This window comes from Phyllobates terribilis, unplaced genomic scaffold (assembly GCF_046119375.1).
Source record: "Phyllobates terribilis strain yellow unplaced genomic scaffold, ASM4611937v1 Scaffold_3__8_contigs__length_932513732, whole genome shotgun sequence".
NCBI classification, from domain to species: domain Eukaryota; kingdom Metazoa; phylum Chordata; class Amphibia; order Anura; family Dendrobatidae; genus Phyllobates; species Phyllobates terribilis.
The window spans coordinates 163,862,343-163,878,134 of NW_027362763.1; the positions used below are offsets into that span (position 1 = coordinate 163,862,343).

The 15,792-nt window shown below is 49.2% G+C and overlaps 1 protein-coding gene across 3 annotated transcripts in view; it reads left to right on the forward strand.

Moving 5' to 3' along the window:
- Positions 1–15,532: 15,532 nt before the first annotated feature.
- The window catches only part of ALKAL2 (ALK and LTK ligand 2), a 117,647-nt gene continuing 117,387 nt past the window's right edge, over positions 15,533–15,792 (forward strand). The window contains exon 1 of one of the 3 annotated variants that reach the window (XM_073672983.1): positions 15,533–15,792. This exon is cut by the window's right edge and continues 346 nt beyond it. The gene's annotated coding sequence lies outside the window, so the exon portion shown is untranslated. The other 2 variants (XM_073672982.1, XM_073672980.1) reach the window with 2 other exon arrangements.

A 15,792-nucleotide genomic window follows, 5' to 3' on the forward strand; every position in this document is an offset into this window, starting at 1 on the left:
ATTATAACACCAATAGACTGCCACTGGTTTGACCGCCCTTGGCACGGACTGGGTCACCGCCACGGAGGACTACAACCCCCAGCGATCCGGCACCGGGTATCCCCCTGCACAGCACAGGCCCAGGGGGCGCGTCAATTACAGTGTGGGGCATCTAGTATTCTGTCCTGTTGTCTCCTTACAGTGTGGGGCATCTAGTATTTTGTCCTGCTGCCTCCTTACAGTGTGGGGTAACTAGTATTCTGCCCTGTTGTCTCCTTACAGTGTGGGGCATCTATAGTCTGTCCTGTTGTCTCCTTACAGTGAGGGGCATCTAGTATTCTGTCCTGTTGTCTCCTTACAGTGAGGGGCATCTATAGTCTGTCCTGTTGTCTCCTTACAGTGAGGGGCATCTATAGTCTGTCCTCTTGTCTCCTTACAGTGAGGGGCATCTAGTATTCTGTCCTGCTGCTTCCTTACAGTGGGGGGCATCTAGTATTCCGCCCTGTTGTCTCCTTACAGTGAGGGGCATCTATAGTCTGTCCTCTTGTCTCCTTACAGTGTGGGGCATCAAGTATTCTACCCAGCTGCCTCCTTACAGTGGGGGGCATCTAGTATTCGGCCCTGTTGTCTCCTTACAGTGAGGGGCATCTATAGTCTGTCCTGTTGTTTCCTTACTGTGAGGGGCATCTAGTATTCTGTCCTGCGGCCTCCTTATAGTGTGGGGCATCTAGTATTCTGTCTTGCTGCCTCCTTACAGTGTGGGGCATCTAGTATTCTTTCCTGTTGTCTCCTTGCAGTGAGGGGCATCTATAGTCTGTCCTCTTGTCTCCTTACAGTGAGGGGCATCTATAGTCTGTCCTGTTGTCTCCTTACAGTGTGGGGCATCTATATTCTGTCCTGCTGCCTCCTTACAGTGGGGAGCATCTAGTATTCTGTCCTGTTGTCTCCTTACAGTGTGGGGCATCTAGTATTCTGTCCTGTTGTCTCCTTACAGTGTGGGGCATCTAGTATTCTGTCCTGCTGCCTCCTTACAGTGGGGGCATCTAGTATTCTGCCCTGTTGTCTCCTTACAGTGTGGGGCATCTGACGCGCCCCTGGGCCTGTGTCGCGCTGCGTTGCGCACGCGGGAGCTTACCCGGAGCCGGATCTCTTGAGGGTTGTAGTCTCGTGGCGGTGACCCGGTCCGTGCCCAGGGAGTCAAACTGAGCGGCGATGTAACAGCGGTAGATGTAGGACGACTACGCCACCCGTTGAATGCAGCTGTGGAGCTGCCGCTGCAGGACAGTCCGCTGAGGCCGGTGGATGGATGGTGCAGCGTAGATGGTATAACCCCCAACGGGAGGGGTATGGCCTCAGGGCAGCAGATGTGGATGATGGGGGTAGCAGGAACCACTCAGAGACGGTGCGGTGTAATTCAGGGTCTTTACTGGTAACAACGATAGACCCTCCCGGAGTACTTGCTAGTGAACGGGGCCTGGTCAGTCCTTGAGCAGATGGGATCTCCCCTGGCCAGGCGGAGTTGTAGGCCTCCCAAACTGACTGTACTCTTCTGGCTACCTTGCTAGAAGCGGATATAAGTAGCCCACGTCCCTGAGTGTACCGTGTGGTGCTCACCCGTATGGCCGGTGACTCGGGGCCTTCTAATGGCTTCCGCTCCACGATGGCGGTGCTGGTCCCACGCGTGTGACCGTGCCTTCGGGTTTCTGGGCCTGAGGACCTGAAATCCCCTGCCGGTCGGCTTCTGCTGCTGGGTAAGAGTTAGTCCCCACAGCCTCGGACGCCGGGTCCGGTAAGAAAGCTTCTCAGTCAGGGCGAGCTCTGCAGCTGCCAGCCCCTGACTCGTAGTAGTATTGCTTCTGCTGTTTCTTGTCTCTACTCTCCTTGACTGACTAACCCTGCCTCAGCCCAGGGTTTATACAGGGGAAGTTCTTCCCCTCCCAAGACTGGGCAGGAGGTGTGGCATGCACAGGATCCCTGACCAAAGGACCTCCCACCTGCTCTCAGACATAACATTACATTACTGTGGAAAACCAGACCCCTGGGGTGCCACACATCTATAGTCTGTCCTGTTGTCTTCTTACAGTGTGGGGCATCTAGTATTCTGCCCTGTTGTCTCCTTACAGTGAGGGGCATCTAGTATTCTGCCCTGTTGTCTCCTTACAGTGTGGGGCATCTAGTATTCTGCCCTGTTGTCTCCTTACAGTGTGGGGCATCTAGTATTCTGTCCTGCTGCCTCCTTACAGTGTGGGCATCTAGTATTCTGCCCTGTTGTCTCCTTACAGTGTGGGGCATCTAGTATTCTGCCCTGTTGTCTCCTTACAGTGTGGGGCATCTAGTATTCTGCCCTGTTGTCTCCTTACAGTGTGGGGCATCTAGTATTCTGCCCTGTTGTCTCCTTACAGTGTGGGGCATCTAGTATTCTGTCCTTTTGCCTCCTTACAGTGAGGGGCATCTAGTATTCTGTCCTGCTGCCTCCTTACCGTGTGGGGCATCTTGTATTCTGTCCTGCTGCCTCCTCTCAGTGGGGGGCATCTAGTATTCTGCCCTGTTGTCTCCTCACAGTGGGGGGCATCTAGTATTCTGCCCTGTTGTCTCCTTACAGTGTGGGGCATCTAGTATTCTGTCTTGCTGCCTCCTTACAGTGGGGGGCATCTAGTATTCTGCCCTGTTGTCTCCTTACAGTGAGGGGCATCTAGTATTCTGTCTTGCTGCCTCCTTACAGTGGGGGGCATCTAGTATTCTGTCCTGTTGTCTCCTTACAGTGTGGGGCATCTAGTATTCTGTCTTGCTGCCTCCTTACAGTGGGAGGCACCTAGTATTCTATCCTGTTGTCTCCTTACAGTGTGAGGCATCTATAGTCTTTCCTGTTGTCTCTTTACAATGTGGGGCATCTAGTATTCTGCCCTGTTGTCTCCTTACAGTGTGGGGCATCTAGTATTCTGTCCTGTTGTCTCCTTACAGTGTGTGGCATCTAGCATTCTGCCCTGTTGTCTCCTTACAGTGTGAGGCATCTGGTATTCTGTCCTGTTGTCTCCTTACAGTGTGGGGTATCTAGTATTCTGTCCTGTTGTCTCCTTACAGTGAGGGGCATCTAGTATTCTGCCCTGTTGTCTCCTTACAGTGAGGGGCATCTAGTATTCTGCCCTGTTGTCTCCTTACAGTGTGGGGCATCTAGTATTCTGTCCTGTTGTCTCCTTACAGTGTGGGGCATCTAGTATTCTGTCCTGTTGTCTCCTTACAGTGTGGGGTATCTAGTATTCTGCCCTGTTGTCTCCTTACAGTGAGGGGCATCTAGTATTCTGCCCTGTTGTCTCCTTGCAGTGAGGGGCATCTAGTATTCTGCCCTGTTGTCTCCTTACAGTGTGGGGCATCTAGTATTCTGCCCTGTTGTCTCCTTACAGTGAGGGGCATCTAGTATTCTGCCCTGTTGTCTCCTTACAGTGAGGGGCATCTAGTATTCTGCCCTGTTGTCTCCTTACAGTGTGGGGCATCTGGTATTCTGTCCTGTTGTCTCCTTACAGTGTGGGGTATCTAGTATTCTGTCCTGTTGTCTCCTTACAGTGAGGGGCATCTAGTATTCTGCCCTGTTGTCTCCTTACAGTGAGGGGCATCTAGTATTCTGCCCTGTTGTCTCCTTACAGTGTGGGGCATCTAGTATTCTGTCCTGTTGTCTCCTTACAGTGAGGGGCATCTAGTATTCTGCCCTGTTGTCTCCTTACAGTGTGGGGCATCTAGTATTCTGCCCTGTTGTCTCCTTACAGTGTGGGGCATCTGGTAATCTGCCCTGTTGTCTCCTTACAGTGTGGGGCATCTAGTATTCTGTCCTGTTGCCTCCTTACAGTGAGGGACATCTAGTATTCTGCCCTGTTGTCTCCTTACAGTGTGGGGTATCTAGTATTCTGTCCTGTTGTCTCCTTACAGTGAGGGGCATCTAGTATTCTGCCCTGTTGTCTCCTTACAGTGTGGGGCATCTGGTATTCTGTCCTGTTGTCTCCTTACAGTGTGGGGCATCTGGTATTCTGTCCTGTTGTCTCCTTACAGTGTGGGGCATCTAGTATTCTGTCCTGTTGTCTCCTTACAGTGAGGGGCATCTAGTATTCTGCCCTGTTGTCTCCTTACAGTGTGGGGCATCTAGTATTCTGTCCTGTTGTCTCCTTACAGTGTGGGGTATCTAGTAATCTGCCCTGTTGTCTACTTACAGTGAGGGACATCTAGTAATCTGCCCTGTTGTCTCCTTACAGTGTGGGGCATATAGTATTCTTTCCTGTTGTCTCCTTACAGTGAGGGGTATCTAGTATTCTGTCCTGTTGTCTCCTTACAGTGAGGGGTATCTAGTATTCTGTCCTGTTGCCTCCTTACAGTGTGGAGCATATAGTATTCTGCCCTGTTGTCTCCTTACAGTGTGGGGCATCTAGTAATCTGCCCTGTTGTCTACTTACAGTGTGGGGCATCTAGTAATCTGCCCTGTTGTCTCCTTACAGTGTGGGGCATATAGTATTCTTTCCTGTTGTCTCCTTACAGTGAGGAGTATCTAGTATTCTGTCCTGTTGTCTCCTTACAGTGAGGGGTATCTAGTATTCTGTCCTGTTGCCTCCTTACAGTGTGGGGCATCTAGTAATCTGCCCTGTTGTCTCCTTACAGTGTGGGGCATCTAGTATTCTGTCCTGTTGTCTCCTTACATTGTGGGGCATCTAGTATTCTGCCCTGTTGTCTCCTTACAGTGAGGGGCATCTAGTATTCTGTCCTGTTGTCTCCTTACAGTGAGGGACATCTAGTATTCTGTCCTGTTGTCTCCTTACAGTGTGGGGCATCTAGTATTCTGCCCTGTTGTCTACTTACAGTGTGGGGCATCTAGTAATCTGCCCTGTTGTCTTCTTACAGTGAGGGGCATCTAGTATTCTGCCCTGTTGTCTCCTTACAGTGTGGGGCATCTAGTATTCTGTCCTGTTGTCTCCATACAGTGTGGGCCATCTATATTCTGCCCTGTTGTCTCCTTACAGTGGGGGGCATCTAGTATTCTGCCCTGTTGTCTCCTTACAGTGTGGGGCATCTAGTATTCTGTCCTGTTGTCTCCTTACAGTGAGGGGCATCTAGTATTCTGTCCTGCTGCCTCCTTACAGTGGGGGGCATCTAGTATTCTGTTATGTTGCCTCCTTACAGTGGGGGGCATCTAGTATTCTGTCATGTTGTCTCCTTACAGTGTGGGGCATCTAGTAATCTGCCCTGTTGTCTCCTTACAGTGTGGGGCATCTAGTATTCTGTCCTGTTGTCTCCTTACAGTGTGGGGCATCTAGTATTCTGCCCTGTTGTCTCCTTACAGTTTGGGGCATCTAGTATTCTGTCCTCTCGTCTCCTTACAGTGTGGGGCATCTAGTATTCTGTCCTGTTGTCTCCTTACAGTGTGGGGCATCTAGTATTCTGCCCTGTTGTCTCCTTACAGTGTGGGGCATCTAGTATTCTGCCCTGTTGTCTCCTTACAGTGTGGGGCATCTATAGTCTGTCCTCTTGCCTCATTACAGTGTGGGGCATCTAGTATTCTGTCCTGTTGCCTCCTTACAGTGGGGGGCATCTAGTATTCTGTCCTGTTGTCTCCTTACAGTGAGGGGCATCTATAGTCTGTCCTCTTGTCTAATTACAGTGTGGGGCATCTAGTATTCTGTCCTGTTGCCTCCTTACAGTGTGGGGCATCTAGTATTCTGTCCTGCTGTCTCCTTACAGTGTGGGGCATCTAGTAATCTGCCCTGTTGTCTCCTTACAGTGTGGGGCATCTATAGTCTGTCCTCTTGTCTCATTACAGTGTGGGGCATCTAGTATTCTGTCCTGTTGCCTCCTTACAGTGGGGGGCATCTAGTATTCTGTCCTGTTGTCTCCTTACAGTGTGGGGCATCTAGTATTCTGTCCTGTTGTCTCCTTACAGTGTGGGGCATCTAGTATTCTGTCCTGCTGTCTCCTTACAGTGTGGGGCATCTAGTATTCTGTCCTGTTGTCTCCTTACAGTGGGGGGCATCTAGTATTCTTTCCTGTTGTCTCCTTACAGTGTGGGGCATCTAGTATTCTGTTCTGTTGCCTCCTTACAGTGTGGGGCATCTAGTATTCTGTCCTGTTGTCTCCTTACAGTGGGGGGCATCTATAGTCTTTCCTGTTGTCTCCTTACAGTGTGGGGCATCTAGTATTCTGTTCTGTTGCCTCCTTACAGTGTGGGGCATCTAGTATTCTGTCCTGTTGTCTCCTTACAGTGTGGGGCATCTAGTATTCTGTCCTCTCGTCTCCTTACAGTGTGGGGCGTCTAGTATTTTGTCTTGCTGCCTCCTTACAGTGGGGGGCATCTAATATTCTGCCCTGTTGCCTCCTTACAGTGTGGGGCATCTAGTATTCTGTCCTCTTGTCGCCTTACAGTGTGGGGCATCTAGTATTCTGTCCTGTTGCCTCCTTACAGTGGGGGGCATCTAGTATTCTGTCCTGTTGTCTCCTTACAGTGTGGGGCATCTAGTATTCTGTCCTCTCGTCTCCTTACAGTGTGGGGCATCTAGTATTCTGTCCTGCTGCCTCCTTACAGTGTGGGGCATCTAGTATTCTGTCCTGCTGCCTCCTTACAGTGAGGGGCATATAGTATTCTGCCCTGTTGTCTCCTTACAGTGTGGGGCATCTAGTATTCTGTCCCTTTGTCTCCTTACAGTGTGGGGCATCTAGTATTCTGTCCTGTTGTCTCCTTACAGTGTCGGGCATCTAGTAATCTGCCCTGTTGTCTCCTTACAGTGTGGGGCATCTAGTATTCTGTCCCTTTGTCTCCTTACAGTGTGGTGCATCTAGTATTCTGTCCTGTTGTCTCCTTACAGTGTGGGGCATCTAGTATTCTGTCCTCTCGTCTCCTTACAGTGTGGGGCATCTAGTATTCTCTCCTGTTGTCTCCTTACAGTGTGGGGCATATAGTATTCTGTCCTGTTGTCTCCTTACAGTGTCGGGCATCTAGTAATCTGCCCTGTTGTCTCCTTACAGTGTGGGGCATCTAGTATTCTGTCCCTTTGTCTCCTTACAGTGTGGTGCATCCAGTATTCTGTCCTGTTGTCTCCTTACAGTGTGGGGCATCTAATAATCTGCCCTGTTGTCTCCTTACAGTGAGGGACATCTAGTATTCTGTCCTGTTCTCTCCTTACAGTATGGGGCATCTAGTATTCTGCCCTGTTGTCTCCTTACAGTGTGGGGCATCTAATAATCTGCCCTGTTGTCTACTTACAGTGTGGGGCATCTAGTATTCTGTCCTGTTGTCTCCTTACAGTGAGGGGCATCTAGTATTCTGTCCTGTTGTCTCCTTACAGTGTGGAGCATCTAGTATTCTGTCCTGTTGTCTCCTTACAGTGTGGGGCATCTAGTATTCTGCCCTGTTGTCTCCTTACAGTGTGGGCCATCTAGTATTCTGCCCTGTTGTCTCCTTACAGTGTGGGGCATCTAGTATTCTGTCCTGTTGTCTCCTTACAGTGTGGGGCATCTAGTATTCTGCCCTGTTGTCTCCTTACAGTGTGGGGCATCTAGTATTCTGCCCTGTTGTCTCCTTACAGTGTGGGGCATCTAGCATTCTGCCCTGTTGTCTCCTTACAGCGTGGGGGCATCTAGTATTCTGCCCTGTTGTCTCCTTACAGTGTGGGGCATCTAGTATTCTGTCCTGTTGTCTCCTTACAGTGTGGAGCATCTAGTATTCTGTCCTGTTGTCTCCTTACAGTGTGGGGCATCTAGTATTCTGCCCTGTTGTCTCCTTACAGTGTGGGCCATCTAGTATTCTGCCCTGTTGTCTCCTTACAGTGTGGGGCATCTAGTATTCTGTCCTGTTGTCTCCTTACAGTGTGGGGCATCTAGTATTCTGCCCTGTTGTCTCCTTACAGTGTGGGGCATCTAGTATTCTGCCCTGTTGTCTCCTTACAGTGTGGGGCATCTAGTATTCTGCCCTGTTGTCTCCTTACAGTGTGGGGGCATCTAGTATTCTGTCCTGTTGTCTCCTTACAGTGAGTGGCATCTATAATCTGTCCTCTTATCTCCTTACAGTGAGGGGCATCTAGTATTCTGTCCTGTTGCCTCCTTACAGTGTGGGGGCATCTAGTATTCTGTCCTGTTGTCTCCTTACAGTGAGTGGCATCTATAATCTGTCCTCTTATCTCCTTACAGTGTGGGGCATCTAGTATTCTGCCCTGTTGTCTCCTTACAGTGTGGGGGCATCTAGTATTCTGTCCTGTTGTCTCCTTACAGTGAGTGGCATCTATAATCTGTCCTCTTATCTCCTTACAGTGTGGGGCATCTAGTATTCTGTCCTCTCGTCTCCTTACAGTGTGGGGTATCTAGTATTCTGTTTTGCTGCCTCCTTACAGTGGGGGGCATCTAGTATTCTGCCCTGTTGTCTCCTTACAGTGTAGGGCATCTATAGTCTGTCCTCTTGTCTCCTTACAGTGTGGGGCATCTAGTATTCTGTCCTGTTGTCTCCTTACAGTGTGGGGTATCTATAGTCTGTCCTCTTGTCTCCTTACAGTGTGGGTCATCTAGTATTCTGTCCTGTTGCCTCCTTACAGTGGGGGGCATCTAGTATTCTGTCCTGTTGTCTCCTTACAGTGTCGGGCATCTATAGTCTGTCCTCTTGTCTCCTTACAGTCTGGGTCGTCTAGTATTTTGTCTTGCTGCCTCCTTACAGTGGGGGGCATCTAGTATTCTGCCCTGTTGTCTCCTTACAGTGTGGGGCATCTATAGTCTGTCCCCTTGTCTCCTTACAGTGTGGGGCATCTAGTATTCTGCCCTCTTGTCTCCTTACAGTGGGGGGCATCTAGTATTCTGTCCTGTTGTCTCCTTACAGTGTCGGGCATCTATACTCTGTCCTCTTGTCTCCTTACAGTGTGGGGCATCTAGTATTCTGTCCTGTTGTCTCCTTACAGTGTGGGGCATCTAGTATTCTGTCCTGTTGCCTCCTTACAGTGTGGGGCATCTAGTATTCTGTCCTGTTGTCTCCTTACAGTGAGGGGCATCTAGTAATCTGCCCTGTTGTCTCCCTACAGTGTGGGGCATCTAGTATTCAGTCCTCTCGTCTCCTTAAAGTGTGGGGCATCTAGTATTCTGCCCTGTTGTCTCCTTACAGTGTGGGGCATCTAGTATTCTGTCCTGCTGCCTCCTTACAGTGTGGGGCATCTAGTATTCTTTCCTGTTGTCTCCTTACAGTGTGGGGCATCTAGTATTCTGTCCTGTTGTCTCCTTACAGTGTGGGGCATCCAGTATTCTGTCCTGTTGTCTCCTTACAGTGTGGGGCATCTAGTATTCTGTCCTGTTGTCTCCTTACAGTGTGGGGCATCTAGTATTCTGCCCTGTTGTCTCCTTACAGTGTGGGGCATCTAGTATTCTTTCCTGTTGTCTCCTTACAGTGTGGGGCATCTAGTATTCTGTCCTGTTGTTTCCTTACAGTGTGGGGCATCTAGTATTCTGTCCTGTTGTCTCCTTACAGTGTGGGGCATCTAGTATTCTTTCCTGTTGTCTCCTTACAGTGGGGGGCATCTAGTACTCTGTCCTGTTGTTTCCTTACAGTATGGGGCATCTAGTATTCTGTCCTGTTGTCTCCTTACAGTGTGGGGCATCTAGTATTCTGTCCTGTTGTCTCCTTACAGTGTGGGGCATCTAGTATTCTGTCCTGTTGTCTCCTTACAGTGTGGGGCATCTAGTATTCTGTCCTGTTGTCTCCTTACAGTGTGGGGCATCTAGTATTCTGTCCTGTTGTCTCCTTACAGTGTGGGGCATCTAGTATTCTGTCCTGTTGTCTCCTTACAGTGTGGGGCATCTAGTATTGTGCCCTGTTGTCTCCTTACAGTGTGGGGCATCTAGTATTCTGTCCTGTTGTCTCCTTACAGTGGGGGGCATCTATAGTCTGTCCTCTTGTCTCCTTACAGTGTGGGGCATCTAGTATTCTGTCCTCTTGTCTCCTTACAGTGAGGGGCATCTAGTATTCTGTCCTGTTGCCTCCTTACAGTGTGGGGCATCTAGTATTCTGTCCTGTTGTCTCCTTACAGTGTGGGGCATCTAGTATTCTGCCCTGTTGTCTCCTTACAGTGGGGGGCATCTAGTATTCTGTACTGTTGTCTCCTTACAGTGTGGGGCATCTAGTATTCTGTCCTGTTGTCTCCTTACAGTGTGGGGCATCCATAGTCTGTCCTGTTGTCTCCTTACAGTGTGGGGCATCTAGTATTCTGCCCTGTTTTCTCCTTACAGTGTGGGGCATCTAGTATTCTGTCCTGTTGTCTACTTACAGTGTGGGGTATCTAGTAATCTGCCCTGTTGTCTACTTACAGTGAGGGACATCTAGTAATCTGCCCTGTTGTCTCCTTACAGTGTCGGGCATATAGTATTCTTTCCTGTTGTCTCCTTACAGTGAGGGGTATCTAGTATTCTGTCCTGTTGTCTCCTTACAGTGTGGGGCATCTAGTAATCTGCCCTGTTGTCTACTTACAGTGTGGGGCATCTAGTAATCTGCCCTGTTGTCTCCTTACAGTGTGGGGCATATAGTATTCTTTCCTGTTGTCTCCTTACAGTGAGGAGTATCTAGTATTCTGTCCTGTTGTCTCTTTACAGTGAGGGGTATCTAGTATTCTGTCCTGTTGCCTCCTTACAGTGTGGGGCATCTAGTAATCTGCCCTGTTGTCTCCTTACAGTGTGGGGCATCTAGTATTCTGTCCTGTTGTCTCCTTACATTGTGGGGCATCTAGTATTCTGCCCTGTTGTCTCCTTACAGTGAGGGGCATCTAGTATTCTGTCCTGTTGTCTCCTTACAGTGAGGGACATCTAGTATTCTGTCCTGTTGTCTCCTTACAGTGTGGGGCATCTAGTATTCTGTCCTGTTGTCTCCTTACATTGTGGGGCATCTAGTATTCTGTCCTGTTGTCTCCTTACAGTGTGGGGCATCTAGTATTCTGTCCTGTTGTCTCCTTACATTGTGGGGCATCTAGTATTCTGCCCTGTTGTCTCCTTACAGTGAGGGGCATCTAGTATTCTGTCCTGTTGTCTCCTTACAGTGAGGGACATCTAGTATTCTGTCCTGTTGTCTCCTTACAGTGTGGGGCATCTAGTATTCTGCCCTGTTGTCTCCTTACAGTGTGGGGCATCTAGTAATCTGCCCTGTTGTCTTCTTACAGTGAGGGGCATCTAGTATTCTGTCCTGTTGTCTCCATACAGTGTGGGCCATCTATATTCTGCCTTGTTGTCTCCTTACAGTGGGGGGCATCTAGTATTCTGCCCTGTTGTCTCCTTACAGTGTGGGGCATCTAGTATTCTGTCCTGTTGTCTCCTTACAGTGAGGGGCATCTAGTATTCTGTCCTGCTGCCTCCTTACAGTGGGGGGCATCTAGTATTCTGTTATGTTGCCTCCTTACAGTGGGGGGCATCTAGTATTCTGTCATGTTGTCTCCTTACAGTGTGGGGCATCTAGTAATCTGCCCTGTTGTCTCCTTACAGTGTGGGGCATCTAGTATTCTGTCCTGTTGTCTCCTTACAGTGTGGGGCATCTAGTATTCTGCCCTGTTGTCTCCTTACAGTTTGGGGCATCTAGTATTCTGTCCTCTCGTCTCCTTACAGTGTGGGGCATCTAGTATTCTGTCCTGCTGCCTCCTTACAGTGTGGGGCATCTAGTATTCTGTCCTGTTGTCTCCTTACAGTGTGGGGCATCTAGTATTCTGCCCTGTTGTCTCCTTACAGTGTGGGGCATCTAGTATTCTGCCCTGTTGTCTCCTTACAGTGTGGGGCATCTAGTATTCTGCCCTGTTGTCTCCTTACAGTGTGGGGCATCTATAGTCTGTCCTCTTGCCTCATTACAGTATGGGGCATCTAGTATTCTGTCCTGTTGCCTCCTTACAGTGTGGGGCATCTAGTATTCTGCCCTGTTGTCTCCTTACAGTGTGGGGCATCTAGTATTCTGCCCTGTTGTCTCCTTACAGTGTGGGGCATCTAGTATTCTTCCCTGTTGTCTCCTTACAGTGTGGGGCATCTAGTATTCTGCCCTGTTGTCTCCTTACAGTGTGGGGCATCTATAGTCTGTCCTCTTGCCTCATTACAGTATGGGGCATCTAGTATTCTGTCCTGTTGCCTCCTTACAGTGGGGGGCATCTAGTATTCTGTCCTGTTGTCTCCTTACAGCGAGGGGCATCTATAGTCTGTCCTCTTGTCTCCTTACAGTGTGGGGCATCTAGTATTCTGTCCTGTTGCCTCCTTACAGTGTGGGGCATCTAGTATTCTGTCCTGCTGTCTCCTTACAGTGTGGGGTATCTAGTAATCTGTCCTGTTGTCTCCTTACAGTGTGGGGCATCTAGTAATCTGTCCTGTTGTCTCCTTACAGTGTGGGGCATCTAGTAATCTGTCCTGTTGTCTCCTTACAGTGTGGGGCATCTAGTAATCTGTCCTGTTGTCTCCTTACAGTGTGGGGCATCTATAGTCTGTCCTGTTGTCTCCTTACAGTGTGGGGCATCTAGTATTCTGTCCTGCTGTCTCCTTACAGTGTGGGGCATCTAGTATTCTGTCCTGCTGTCTCCTTACAGTGTGGGGCATCTAGTAATCTGTCCTGTTGTCTCCTTACAGTGTGGGGCATCTAGTATTCTGTCCTGTTGTCTCCTTACAGTGTGGGCCATCTATATTCTGTCCTCTTGTCTCCTTACAGTGTGGGGCATCTAGTATTCTGTCCTGCTGTCTCCTTACAGTGTGGGGCATCTAGTATTCTGTCCTGTTGTCTCCTTACAGTGGGGGGCATCTATAGTCTTTCCTGTTGTCTCCGTACAGTGTGGGGCATCTAGTATTCTGTTCTGTTGCCTCCTTACAGTGTGGGGCATCTAGTATTCTGTCCTGTTGTCTCCTTACAGTGTGGGGCATCTAGTATTCTGCCCTGTTGTCTCCTTACAGTGTGGGGCATCTAGTATTCTGCCCTGTTGTCTCCTTACAGTGTGGGGCATCTATAGTCTGTCCTCTTGCCTCATTACAGTATGGGGCATCTAGTATTCTGTCCTGTTGCCTCCTTACAGTGGGGGGCATCTAGTATTCTGTCCTGTTGTCTCCTTACAGCGAGGGGCATCTATAGTCTGTCCTCTTGTCTCCTTACAGTGTGGGGCATCTAGTATTCTGTCCTGTTGCCTCCTTACAGTGTGGGGCATCTAGTATTCTGTCCTGCTGTCTCCTTACAGTGTGGGGTATCTAGTAATCTGTCCTGTTGTCTCCTTACAGTGTGGGGCATCTAGTAATCTGTCCTGTTGTCTCCTTACAGTGTGGGGCATCTAGTAATCTGTCCTGTTGTCTCCTTACAGTGTGGGGCATCTAGTAATCTGTCCTGTTGTCTCCTTACAGTGTGGGGCATCTATAGTCTGTCCTGTTGTCTCCTTACAGTGTGGGGCATCTAGTATTCTGTCCTGCTGTCTCCTTACAGTGTGGGGCATCTAGTATTCTGTCCTGCTGTCTCCTTACAGTGTGGGGCATCTAGTAATCTGTCCTGTTGTCTCCTTACAGTGTGGGGCATCTAGTATTCTGTCCTCTCGTCTCCTTACAGTGTGGGGCGTCTAGTATTTTGTCTTGCTGTCTCCTTACAGTGGGGGGCATCTAATATTCTGCCCTGTTGCCTCCTTACAGTGTGGGGCATCTAGTATTCTGTCCTCTTGTCGCCTTACAGTGTGGGGCATCTAGTATTCTGTCCTGTTGCCTCCTTACAGTGGGGGGCATCTAGTATTCTGTCCTGTTGTCTCCTTACAGTGTGGGGCATCTAGTATTCTGTCCTCTCGTCTCCTTACAGTGTGGGGCATCTAGTATTCTGTCCTGTTGCCTCCTTACAGTGTGGGGCATCTAGTATTCTGTCCTGTTGCCTCCTTACAGTGGGGGGCATCTAGTATTCTGCCCTGTTGTCTCCTTACAGTGAGGGGTATCTAGTATTCTGTCCTGTTGCCTCCTTACAGTGTGGGGCATCTAGTATTCTGTCCTGTTGTCTCCTTACAGTGTGGGGCATCTAGTATTCTGTCCTCTTGTCTCCTTACAGTGTGGGGCATCTAGTATTCTGTCCTGCTGCCTCCTTACAGTGTGGGGCATCTAGTATTCTGTCCTGTTGTCTCCTTACAGTGTGGGGCATCTAGTATTCTGTCCTCTCGTCTCCTTACAGTGTGGGGCATCTAGTATTCTGTCCTGTTGTCTCCTTACAGTGTGGGGCATATAGTATTCTGTCCTGTTGTCTCCTTACAGTGTCGGGCATCTAGTAATCTGCCCTGTTGTCTTCTTACAGTGTGGGGCATCTAGTATTCTGTCCCTTTGTCTCCTTACAGTGTGGTGCATCCAGTATTCTGTCCTGTTGTCTCCTTACAGTGTGGGGCATCTAATAATCTGCCCTGTTGTCTACTTACAGTGAGGGACATCTAGTATTCTGTCCTGTTGTCTCCTTACAGTGTGGGGCATCTAGTATTCTGCCCTGTTGTCTCCTTACAGTGTGGGGCATCTAGTATTCTGTCCTGCTGCCTCCTTACAGTGAGGGGCATCTAGTAATCTGCCCTGTTGTCTCCTTACAGTGTGGGGCATCTAATAATCTGCCCTGTTGTCTCCTTACAGTGTGGGGCATCTAGTATTCTGTCCTGTTGTCTCCTTACAGTGTGGGGCATCTAGTATTCTGTCCTCTCGTCTCCTTACAGTGTGGGGCATCTAGTATTCTCTCCTGTTGTCTCCTTACAGTGTGGGGCATCTAGTATTCTGTCCCTTTGTCTCCTTACAGTGTGGTGCATCCAGTATTCTGTCCTGTTGTCTCCTTACAGTGTGGGGCATCTAGTAATCTGCCCTGTTGTCTCCTTACAGTGAGGGGCATCTAGTATTCTGCCCTGTTGTCTCCTTACAGTGTGGGGCATCTAGTATTCTCTCCTGTTGTCTCCTTACAGTGTGGGGTATCTATAGTCTGTCCTCTTGTCTCCTTACAGTGTGGGTCGTCTAGTATTTTGTCTTGCTGCCTCCTTACAGTGGGGGTCATCTAGTATTCTGCCCTGTTGTCTCCTTAAAGTGGGGGGCATCTAGTATTCTGTCCTGTTGTCTCCTTACAGTGTCGGGCATCTATAGTCTGTCCTCTTGTCTCCTTACAGTGTGGGTCGTCTAGTATTTTGTCTTGCTGCCTCCTTACAGTGGGGGGCATCTAGTATTCTGTCCTCTCGTCTCCTTACAGTGTGGGGCATCTATAGTCTGTCCTCTTGTCTCCTTACAGTGTGGGGCATCTAGCATTCTGCCCTGTTGTCTCCTTACAGTGTGGGGCATCTAGTATTCTGCCCTGTTGTCTCCTTACAGTGTGGGGCATCTAGCATTCTGCCCTGTTGTCTCCTTACAGTGTGGGGCATCTAGTATTCTGTCCTGTTGTCTCCTTACAGTGTGGGGCATCTAGTATTCTGTCCTCTTGTCTCCTTACAGTGTGGGGCATCTAGTATTCTGCCCTCTTGTCTCCTTACAGTGGGGGGCATCTAGTATTCTGTCCTGTTGTCTCCTTACAGTGGGGGGCATCTCTTGTCTCCTTACAGTGCGGCTCATCAGCTCAGTGCTGCTTCTATCAGGAACTTGCTCATTACAACATTTAATATCCCAGCAATCAGCAGCATTAAGCTAATGCATCTCCAGGAATGAAAGTTCTGGATATGTAGAAAATGTGTGAATTATAAGATGGCCCCCTTTAATGGTTTCCTGTAATATTCTCCTTGAAGAAAAAGTTGCTGCTGCTGGTAAGACTGGTGTAAAATGAGATCTCTGAGTAGATTTGTGTCCTGCACATGAGGTGTGATGATCGGGAATACAGCAATGGATTTTCCTGGG